The following is a 10128-nucleotide window of genomic DNA, read 5'->3' as shown; positions in this document are numbered from 1 at the left end:
GACCAATTCTCCAATGTATCAAGGTCATTTTGAATTCTAATCCTGCAAAATATTTACAATTCCTCCCACCTTTGTCATTTGCAAATTTTATAAGTGTACTCTCAACTTCATTATCCAAGTTGTTAATACAAATATTGAATAGTAACAGACAGCTCCCATTGTACCCCTTAACTACTCTTTGGGTACACTTTTCCAACTAGCTGTGCACCCACGTTATAACTATTTAATGTAGACCACATACAACACACATTGAATATGAATCAACAATATGATACAGTTGGAAAAAAGGCTAATATCATTCTGGGATGTCAGGATAGGAGTGTCATTTGTAAGGCCCAGGAGGTAATTGTTTCAGTCTACTTGGCACTAGTGAAGCCTCAGTTGGTGTATCATATCCAGTTTTTGGCACCACACCTTCAGATGTGAACACTCTGGAGAGAGTCCAGAGGAAAGTAAAAAAAAGGATCAGAGGTTTGGAAAACAGGAAAGACCAAAAGAAGTGTTTCTTCTAGAGAAGAAGAGGCTGGGGATGGACACCTGCTAACAGTCTTCAAATACATTAAGGGCAGTTATGAAGAGGCTGGTTATCAACTGTTCTCCATGTCCACTGAAGGTAAGATGAGGTAATGGGCTGGATGTCCAGTAAAAGAGAGTTAAGTTGGATATTAGGAAAGACTTTCTAAGGATAAGGCTAGGTAAGCACAGAAAAAAGTTAGCCCAAGAGGTGGTGGAATCCCTCTCACTGGAAGTTTTTAAGAACAGGTTAGAAAACAAAGAGCTGTCAGGGATGGTCTAGGTTTACTTGACCCTGCCTCAGCCAGTGGGGGCTGGACTTGATAACCTCTCCAAGCCCCTTCCAGTCCTACATTTTTTTTTTCCTTTTTGATTCTATGAAACCCAGTGTGGGCGGGTTCCCTTGAACTCTTTTGGTCCAGAAAGGAAAGTGGGAAGGATTATGTTGCAGATGAAACTGGCCTGGGGGAAAGGCAAGAGAGGGAGGTGTGGAATTAGGGGAAGTGTTTCACAGGGACGGATTAGAGGCTGCAGACAGGAAAGGGAGAAGAAGACAGCTGAGGCAAAGCCACCCAGCGCCGAGCTGGTGCATCCTGGCTGGGGAAGCCGCGGGCCTCCCTCGAAGTGTCAAGGCTGTTAAGCAAATGGAGGGGGGAGCAGCTGCGGTCCTGCCCAATGAGGAAGTATGTGAGCTGAAACCAGGCTGGGAGGAAGTAGCCGGGGCTACCACAGAAAATGAGGAAGCGAAGGTTTCGCTCACCCTGAACGCAGGTCTGGGAAGCAGCGCGCTGGGGTCGAGCCGGGACCCCGGCAGCAAGGCACAGCGGCTGCTGCCTCCGCTTCCCGTTGTGCTGCTCCTGGGCTGGGGGCGTCCCCCCGGGGGGAACCCGCCCCGCTGAGGTGTGGACGCTCCGGCAGCCTCGCCGGGGGGCTCAGCTGCAGCTTGCCCGCGGCCACCGCCTGCCTCGCTCAGCCGGGGAAGGGCGCCGTTTCCCGCCCCGCGGCCAGGATCCCGGCGGATCGCCAGCCCGCGGCACTCCCCGTGCGCCGTGCCTAGGTAAGAGGCGCTGCCTGCTCCGGCGGGGGCGGGGGGTGGGGCGCGCTGGCAGGGGCACGCTCGGGAGTCCGGCTGGCTGCGAAGGCAAGGACACGGGTTGTCGCTTTCGTGGCCCTGCATCTAGCCCGTCGCTAGCGGATCGGAGAGCGGGGGAAGCTTCGCGGCTGGACTGGGCTGCCGTTGTCAGGCTCACGTTAGGAAAGGGGCGCGCACGGGATGAGCGTGGATCGATTTCTTCCGCGTTCGCCTTCAAGGTGCTTTATACCGAACTGCCCGTCGCAGCGTCTTCCACCCTTCAAATACAGCCTGGGAGGATGTTTTGCCCCGTTCCTAGTACGTTGGGTTGCATCAAGTAACAAAACATTTAGTAGAGGGCCCCAAGTTGCAAAATTCACACACTCCCTCACACACACCCCCCCGCGCCAAGTTCTGAGGTGTTCAAATCTGCAGTTTTTGTTTGGGCCCATCCCTAAGATAACATTTAAATTTCCTTCACACCTAAAAGCCAAAAGTTTCCCCAACTAGGTTTCTTTGTTGCATCCTATGCTTACTTTTCATGTATAATTTGAAAAACGGTGGAGTAAATGATACAGGGAAAAATACACACCATACCCATGGCAAATCAAAAATACGAATTAGTCAGTCAAACAAAATTATTACGGACACTTTTTAAAAATACTTAATAAAGTCATAAGGAAAAAAATAACACCAAAAAGCAATTTAAGGAGGCATATTCCACTAAACTGCTTACTTTGAAAACAAATAAAATATACCAGTTTGAAAGCAAACAAAAACCTCTGTAAATTACAGCTGTCTTTAAAATCAACACAAACCAGTATTCAAGTAAATGAGCCTACTTAGATACATGAATGTGAGACTGATTTGTTCTGTAAACATAACAAACAATGCTCACAGTTTGCATGGGATGAAGTTATTACAGGGATTCTAAATACAATGTACTAATTCAGGGGTTTGAAGCCTGACCATTTTTTTTGGTCAAATGTCTTTGATGATTTTTTCTAAGGAAAAAAATGACAGACTAGCATTAGACACACTGAAATGAGTTGGATGCTGTCACCACTATTTATTTCAGTTTTACACCAGTGAAACTCCATTGACTTTAATAGAGTCACAGGTACGTAAAACTGGAGGAGTATAGCAAGTGGTGTGTCAGGCCAATTTTTGGGCCAATCCAACATTCTTTTCTTAGCCACAAATACCACTGACTTCAGTGGAGCAGGATCAAGCCCCAAATTCCCTAATTTGGCTTAATTATAAAGTAGTTTTGGAAAGCATCTCCCTCTTATGACAATTTTTTTTTCCATAATTCAACAAGCCATTCACATTCTCACTTATAATTTTTGTTAATATCCTTTATTTTGGGCTTTGTCTTGCAAAGTATACTTTGTACAAAGTATTTTCATTTTCTGGACCTTTGGACCCAAATGTGCAGTCTGATCCACATGCATTGACCCTGCACAGATCTGATAAGAAGATCAGGGCCATAAACTGTTACAGCCTGAGAGCACTTGAAGGGGGTACTTTTACAGGAACTATGACTCTTTCCTTTCTCAGCCATTTGTTAAGCTTAAGACTGATAAATGCAGAAAGAAGGAAGCTTGAGACATGAGTGTTTTTATTTTCTGACAGTTTTTTGTGGAGAGGAAGGTTATGAAGAAGGCCTCATCTTGAATAGATAAAACAACTTGGAATAAATGTTTTTAAACCATTTTAGGAAGATCAGAATGACTAAACTAATGACTAATATTTGCTCTTATTTTCATGTTCAGTTGAAGGAATCATTAAAATCCATAACAGTATTTTATAAAGCTTTCAGGTTTTGTTTCTACTGAAAAATATTAACGCCCAGTAAAATGAAAGTTGTAAATTTTACTCGGTTACATTTCTACTTTCAAGTCATCATGGTTGTACTTATGTAATTGAGAGCGAATTTGACCTAAAGTCGGGGGGCAAGTTATTTTTGGAAGAGGTTAATAAGTGTCTTTTAAAAAATACTAGGAGCACAAAAAAAAAAAAACCTGTTAAAAGAGTAGTATTAATGTTATAATGTTTTCAACTTTAGTAAAAACAAGGAGGAGTCTTTGTGGCTACCTTAGAGACTAACAAATTTATCTGGGTACAAGCTTTCGTGGGCTAGAACCCACTACATTGGATGCATGGAGTGAAAATCCATGCATCCGATGAAGTGGGTTCTAGCCCATGGAAGCTTATGCCAGATAAATTTGTTAGTTGATTCCTTTTTTCTCTTTCCATTTGCTGTGTAAGTGCCTACTCTTGTTCCCACTAAAGTCAATGGTAAAACTGCTGTTGAAGTCAGAGGATGCAAGTTTTAGATTTTTTTAAGGCAAATTACATTTTTCTTTTCCTTTCCAAATGCTGATATGATATACTGCATTGAGATAAAACTTGGCAATAGTATTCATGTTGTATGAGTCTGATGCTGTTTGAGAATGTTATTTATGTTAATTTCGATTTTGTAAGTGTGCCTAATTAGTTGATCTACAGACTGATTCAAAACCTACTAAAGTTATTAGAAAGACTCCCACTGATGTCACCGGGCTTTGGATCAGGCCCTAGAGGCAGAGGAGGATAGGGAGTGACTAAGCCAAATACTTCCTCCATTTGCATTTGGTTAAATTCAGAGTAACCCCAGCGAAGTAAAGGAAATGAATGTAGCTACTATAGTAACTGAGAGAGCAAAATTTGGCCCTTAGAAAATATGTGAATGTTAATGGAATATTATAGATCCATTTCTCTCATTTGAGTGAGGTAACTCCACCGATAGCAGTGGAATATTCCATATTTACACACTGGTGAAACTGAGCAAAGAACTGAGCCCTGCATAATTAGTTAGCCAGGGATTTCAATTAGGCTACTCAAGTACTTTGTGAATTGGGGCCAAAGTGCTTAAAACCTCTCAGGATCAGGCCCTAGACAGTTATCTCATCAGGTCTAGCTCAAATGATCGTTTATTCAGTTTTGGCCTGATCCTGTAATATCTTATCAGTGAGAGCTGTTGATCCCACATAAGTCAATGGATCCAGTCGCGTGAGTAAAGACTTCTCTCACATGGACAAGGGTTTGCAGAGTCAGGTCCTTTAATTGCAAACTGAACAATATTGTTTTATTATAAGAAAAGAAATTTCACATTACAAATCCTATTTTCATTTGAAATAACAAGAACATCTTTTTAAATGTCTCACCTTACAGTTACTGAAAATCCTCTCTTCTCTTTTGGTATATGAGTAGTCTCACTGATTACTCCCATAAGTAAAGACAAATCATGTGATTAAGTTTTGCAGGATCAGACCTTGCACACTATCTGCATAGTGGAACACCTAAGGAATACACTGAGCAATTATTACTGGTTTTGTTAGTATTATAATTTTGGAAATGCAAAAAGATATTTTGTTGCAAAGTTATAGTTAAAATTACAGAAATAAAATGCTGAAGTTAAGCTTCCAACAACAATATTAACTTGCTCATATGGTATACGTGTTTATGATTTACATCTTACAAAGAATGACAGCTAAAGATATGCATTTAACCAGAAAAAAACAAAGACAAAGTACTATGTGTGATTTATAGCTGAATTAATGTTGCACTTGGACCTCTCATTTTTGCATTCCCAGAATTTTTGTAATTTTAAGTGAGCAATTGCAACGCTTCATTACCGTGATGTTTTAACCTTAGTGGAAACTAAAGTTCCCCTCCTTGGGGGTGAATCCACTAAGAGTGTACGAGGCATTGTTGTTGCAGGGAGGTGCAAATTGTGCTTCTGTAGGGCAGAGAGATCAATCCAGACCTCACTGTAGTATAAGATTATGGAGAAATATACATACATTTGATACAAAATATCACCTACTGCAGTGGAATGAAGTTATGTTATAAAGTTTTTAGCCTCTCTTTTGATTATTGTTCACATTCCAAAGTTAAAAATAGGTTATAACTTCCTGTCCATATAGTCAAATTGACTAGGTGAGCACTGCAAGAAAAAGCATTTTAACTTTATGGTTTGCGTTTTTGTATAACTGCACGTGATTTCATTTGGCTTGCACTTTTGCTGCTGTGTGTTTTTATCCTTTTGCAAAGCGGTGAGATTTGTAAATTTGCAATATGAAAATTCAGCCTGTTGTAGTGAAGCAGCTCTTACGTTGGTAATGCAGCTTACCCTGTCACGAACCCCCAGTGTGGGTGGAGATAGGTTGGGGAAGCAGGTGCAATAATGGCAGGAAATGTAAGAATAAAAACTGTACCAGGGAAATAAGTATTATAGAATTATACAAATACTTAAGGATTATAGAGCACAGAAGCATTTCCTAAATCTTTTTAAAAACTGCATTAAAATCCTTACCTCATAGTACAGATTCATCACAATTAGCAGTGCTTTCTTTCCCCCACATATACACATTCTTTTTTAAACCCCTTGGTTATGTGTTGTTTTAAGTTGCTGGGGTAAGTGAGATAAGACTACGTTCAAGATCCATATTCTGACCTCATCTACACAGTCGTATGGAAGTCAGTGGAGTTCCTCTCCCTTTAAAATTATGTAACTGAGAGCAGAATCAGACTTTAAGGTAGTTAATTTAAAATTTACACCACTGAACTAGAAGTGATCAAATTCTGCTCTCAGTTACACAAATTTTAAATCAAGAGGGACTCCATGGACTTCGATGGAATTACTTGCAATTTAAAATGTCACAGAGGGAAACTGACTCTCTAGAGTTACTTTTAATTTAAATTAGTGAATTGAGAGTAGAATTTGGTCCAAAGCACAGATAGTTTTTCAAAGTTGTACTATATTCTGATACACCAACATTTACATTAAAAATCTAGTGTGGGAGTTTTATATGTAAAGATCAGGAAAATGCACAGTAGTCTGATTTGCACTCAACCAGTTCAGGTACATGCTCTTAGAGCTCTTGTGTATTGCAGTACTCCCACTTTTGAAAATGTGGCCTGTATCATTTATGTGTGAACTCAGACTGTTTATTTCACTCAGTCAAATCGATGATTTTGACATGGTGGAAAGAACTTTTGAATATAAAATCTCCTCCAACATCTAAGCCTTGTTACATATGATACATTTAAAAGAAGATGATGGACAATTAATGCAGTATATGCCTGAGTTAAAAGGGGAAAATTTACTGCACATCAAAGCAGATATGTGAATTCAATAGGATACCTTTTGCTAGGAGGGCTGTAAAACAGATAGTAGCATGTGGCAATTATTTTTGTAAATGAGATGACTGGGTTAGCTGCCTTTTAGATCAAGAGGATGTCCAATAAATTGACAAGAAATATGTTATTTTTATCCAAACTATGACCATTTTTTGTTTAAAATAGAGTCCCTGGTCTGAGGTTGTCAGGGTGCCAGGAAGCCATATATGGAAAAAGTGATTGGTAAAGAGGGAACTCTTTTGGAGTGACAGGTAAATCTTTGCAAAAAGAAAAGGAGTACTTGTGGCACCTTAGAGACTAACCAATTTATTTATAAATTTATAAATTGGTTAGTCTCTAAGGTGCCACAAGTACTCCTTTTCTTTTTGCAAATACAGACTAACACGGCTGTTCCTCTGAAACAGGTAAATCTTTCATTCTCAGTTCTGATGGGGGCTTTGTGTGTCATGCAATGCCTGGGTAAACTGGATTTGATGAGTGGACAGAAAGAATAGTACGGATCTGATGGACATAAAAATCCCCAGAGAAGTGATACAGAAAAAAGTGCCAAAAGAGGAGGGCACAGTTTCCACCATAATATCCACTGGATATTTTTATGTGTAGTAGCAACAGTAGGCGTGGCTACTGTTTAGTAGATGCATCCCATGCCCAAACAAAGGAAAAGGGCCACAACATCAGTACTCTAGAAGCAAATTCCTATATTGCCTTTTTTCTGGCAAGTGTCGAGCTGCACTGACCAGGGAGTCAGCAAGTAACCTGACTTGGTGTTCCAGCAACTCTCAGTGACCTCAAGGGTAGTCAAACCATCATAAGCCCAGGAGAAAGAAAAAGTAAGTGACCAGCCAATCAGTGGTGAAGATGTTCTGAGCGGGATTGATTAGAGGATGAGGGAACAAGAGCAGCTTGGAAAACAAGAGCAGATATTAGAGAATATTTTAGAAGCTTTAGGGATATGGAGATCTAACAGGTGCCAGGTAATCATAATACTCTGATCCAGATCCAGCAGCTAGGATAGAATGAACCTCAGTGGTACCAGTATTGGTCATTGTTTCATACCTGATGTAGTGGGCACTATACAGTCATTTACAATTTGCAACACAATAGCTAATATTGCTCAGAAGACAGCACAAGAGAACACTTTTGGCTACCAAATATTTTCCCCGCCTGGCAGCTTCTTATAGTGGCAGCAATGCAAAAACTAGAAACATATTGCCTATTGGCCCAGAACGCTCTGGGGCCAGGTGCATCCTCTTTCTGCCAAGAATGAGAAAGGGGCCTTTATCAAGAGAAATTTTCCTCCCATTGTGAAACTATTTTTGATTGCCTCATAAAGTAAAACAAATAAATTTCAGCAGTTTTAGCTGAACTGTTTGTTCTGTGGATACAGAATAGTGTCCACAGGACACAAAGCTAGATCTTCTCTAGAATAGTTTAGACTGGTGACACACTGAAGTACTAGGAGTGGTTAGAAGCCTTTCATTCCACAACATGTCCTCCAGATACGTGTCTTGGTTGGTTGAAGGCCAGGCAGGAAGAACTGGCTCCACTGCTGGAGGAAAGTGTAAATGCCTCTTTTAGGGAGACAGGTTGATGGCTTCTCTTACAGAAGCCATTATCTGGGCTTTGCTTAAGAAACCAACCCTTGATGTTCACAATCTGACTAACCGTTAGCCATAACATCCTCTATTAGCAACATTTTTATTTTTTCTTTGGCTCTTTCTTGGTGGAACCCTTTCCTTTGGGACTGAACTTGTCTGCCAGCATGGCTGTCTGCATGGACACGGGGAAATGTAAATTGTACCCTTTCTACACCAGTGAGGGTTAATTTCACCTGTTTCCTGTTGATACCTTAATCTTAGAAAAATTAGACTAACTCAGTATACTTCAGCAAAGTTTACCAGGAACATTGCTGAATAAGCTTTTCGGTGTACTGTAATCCTTTCTGTCCTAGGAGATGAGAAGGCAGACTAACTTGTTTGTGCAAGTCCCATCTTAGTTTCGCACTTAACACACTTTTAAATAAGATACTGCAAATTTATCAGTAAAGATCTTGTGTCAGGTGACATCTCTCTGAATGAGGAAAGGGCCTGATTCTGCCACTTGTATTTTCATTGAGTTGAATCTTAGTCGAATATGACTATTCACAGAGCAAGGTAATTCTCAGGCAAGGTAAGGACAGTAAATTGGCCTAAAGTGAGCAAAGTGCCCATTCAGATACCTGTCTAGTTTAGTATTAATCTGACTTGATGTGATCTGAGAGACAACCCAAAGAAGAAAAATACCTGGAGAGACTCAACACTAGAAAATAGTTTAACAGCAAGTTTCAGTGCAATGAATGAATTAGCCTGTGATTTAAGCCTTCTTACTTTAAGAATACATGGTTATGGTGGTTGATAATACCTCTTTATTTAAGGAGAACACTATTATTTATATGTAGGGTTTTTAGAACTGAATTTAAGGCTGAGATGTTCAAAGCTGAGTAGGGGAATGGGAGTCAAAATTCTTTAGGCAACTTTGAACATCTCAGCCTGAAACTACTGGTTTAAAAGATGCTGTGAAATCCTTTGCTGGGCCAGATAGGACAGTGTATTATTATAAGGAATGTGATCATTATTCCAATCAAATTTTTCTAAATGACCCTTGTAGCACTGATTAATTTAAAAAATGCACCACTAATTTTGCCCTCGGCCTACATTTAAATAAGGCTGTGCATGCATGTCACCCACTGTAATGCCCTTGCACAATTCTTTTTCAAGTAAGCAGATGTTCAGCTTTTGCTGAAGCACCTCTCATTTTGAGGGAGGGCTTGTATTTTCTCCCATCTCCTGTTTTGTTTCTGGTGAGATCCTCCTTTACTAGGCAGCCTCAGCTTCCAGAGTTGATACACTTGAGTTCAGAGGGGTAGCTAGTCTCCTGGAGCCCATGCTAGAATGTCATAAACAAGGATGAGTCAAACCCAGGGTTTGAAGGGATGGTGTGCACACACATCCAGATTTAGGGCCTGAGCCTGCAAGGTGCTGAGTCGATCCTGAATGAGGCCAAGCAGCCACACAACCAGTTGCAATCTGTGGGAGTTAAGGATGCACACCACTATAAGGAGGTGCTCAGCATTGTTGCTATTTCTTTTGTTTGGCAATCAGGCTGAAAATCTCCAAGGTTAGCCTTTCTGGAAATTGAGTGTTCCTCTCCTACAGCATTCCAGTACTTCAGTTTCTTCTCCCGCATGAACCCAGGAAGCACAGGGGTACATCAAACAATTTTCTTTAAAGTTAACCTCCATAAAAGAGTTGGGTGAAAGTTTGATTTGTATTTTATCCTTCCTTACTGGTTTGTCATAATGGCCTCGGGATTACAAT

The 10128-nt window shown here is 40.6% G+C and overlaps 1 protein-coding gene across 1 annotated transcript in view; it reads left to right on the top strand.

The window, feature by feature from the left end:
* The first annotated feature begins 1054 nt into the window (after positions 1 to 1054).
* The window catches only part of SYK (spleen associated tyrosine kinase), a 75947-nt gene continuing 66873 nt past the window's right edge, over positions 1055 to 10128 (top strand). The window contains exon 1 of the mRNA XM_048851050.2: positions 1055 to 1570. The gene's annotated coding sequence lies outside the window, so the exon portion shown is untranslated. The remainder of the gene's footprint in view (positions 1571 to 10128) is intronic.

The sequence above is a fragment of the Caretta caretta genome, chromosome 5, assembly GCF_965140235.1.
Source record: "Caretta caretta isolate rCarCar2 chromosome 5, rCarCar1.hap1, whole genome shotgun sequence".
NCBI classification, from domain to species: Eukaryota; Metazoa; Chordata; order Testudines; family Cheloniidae; genus Caretta; species Caretta caretta.
The sequence above is the reverse complement of the archived record's forward strand: the minus strand, read 5'-3'. Positions and strand labels throughout refer to the sequence as shown.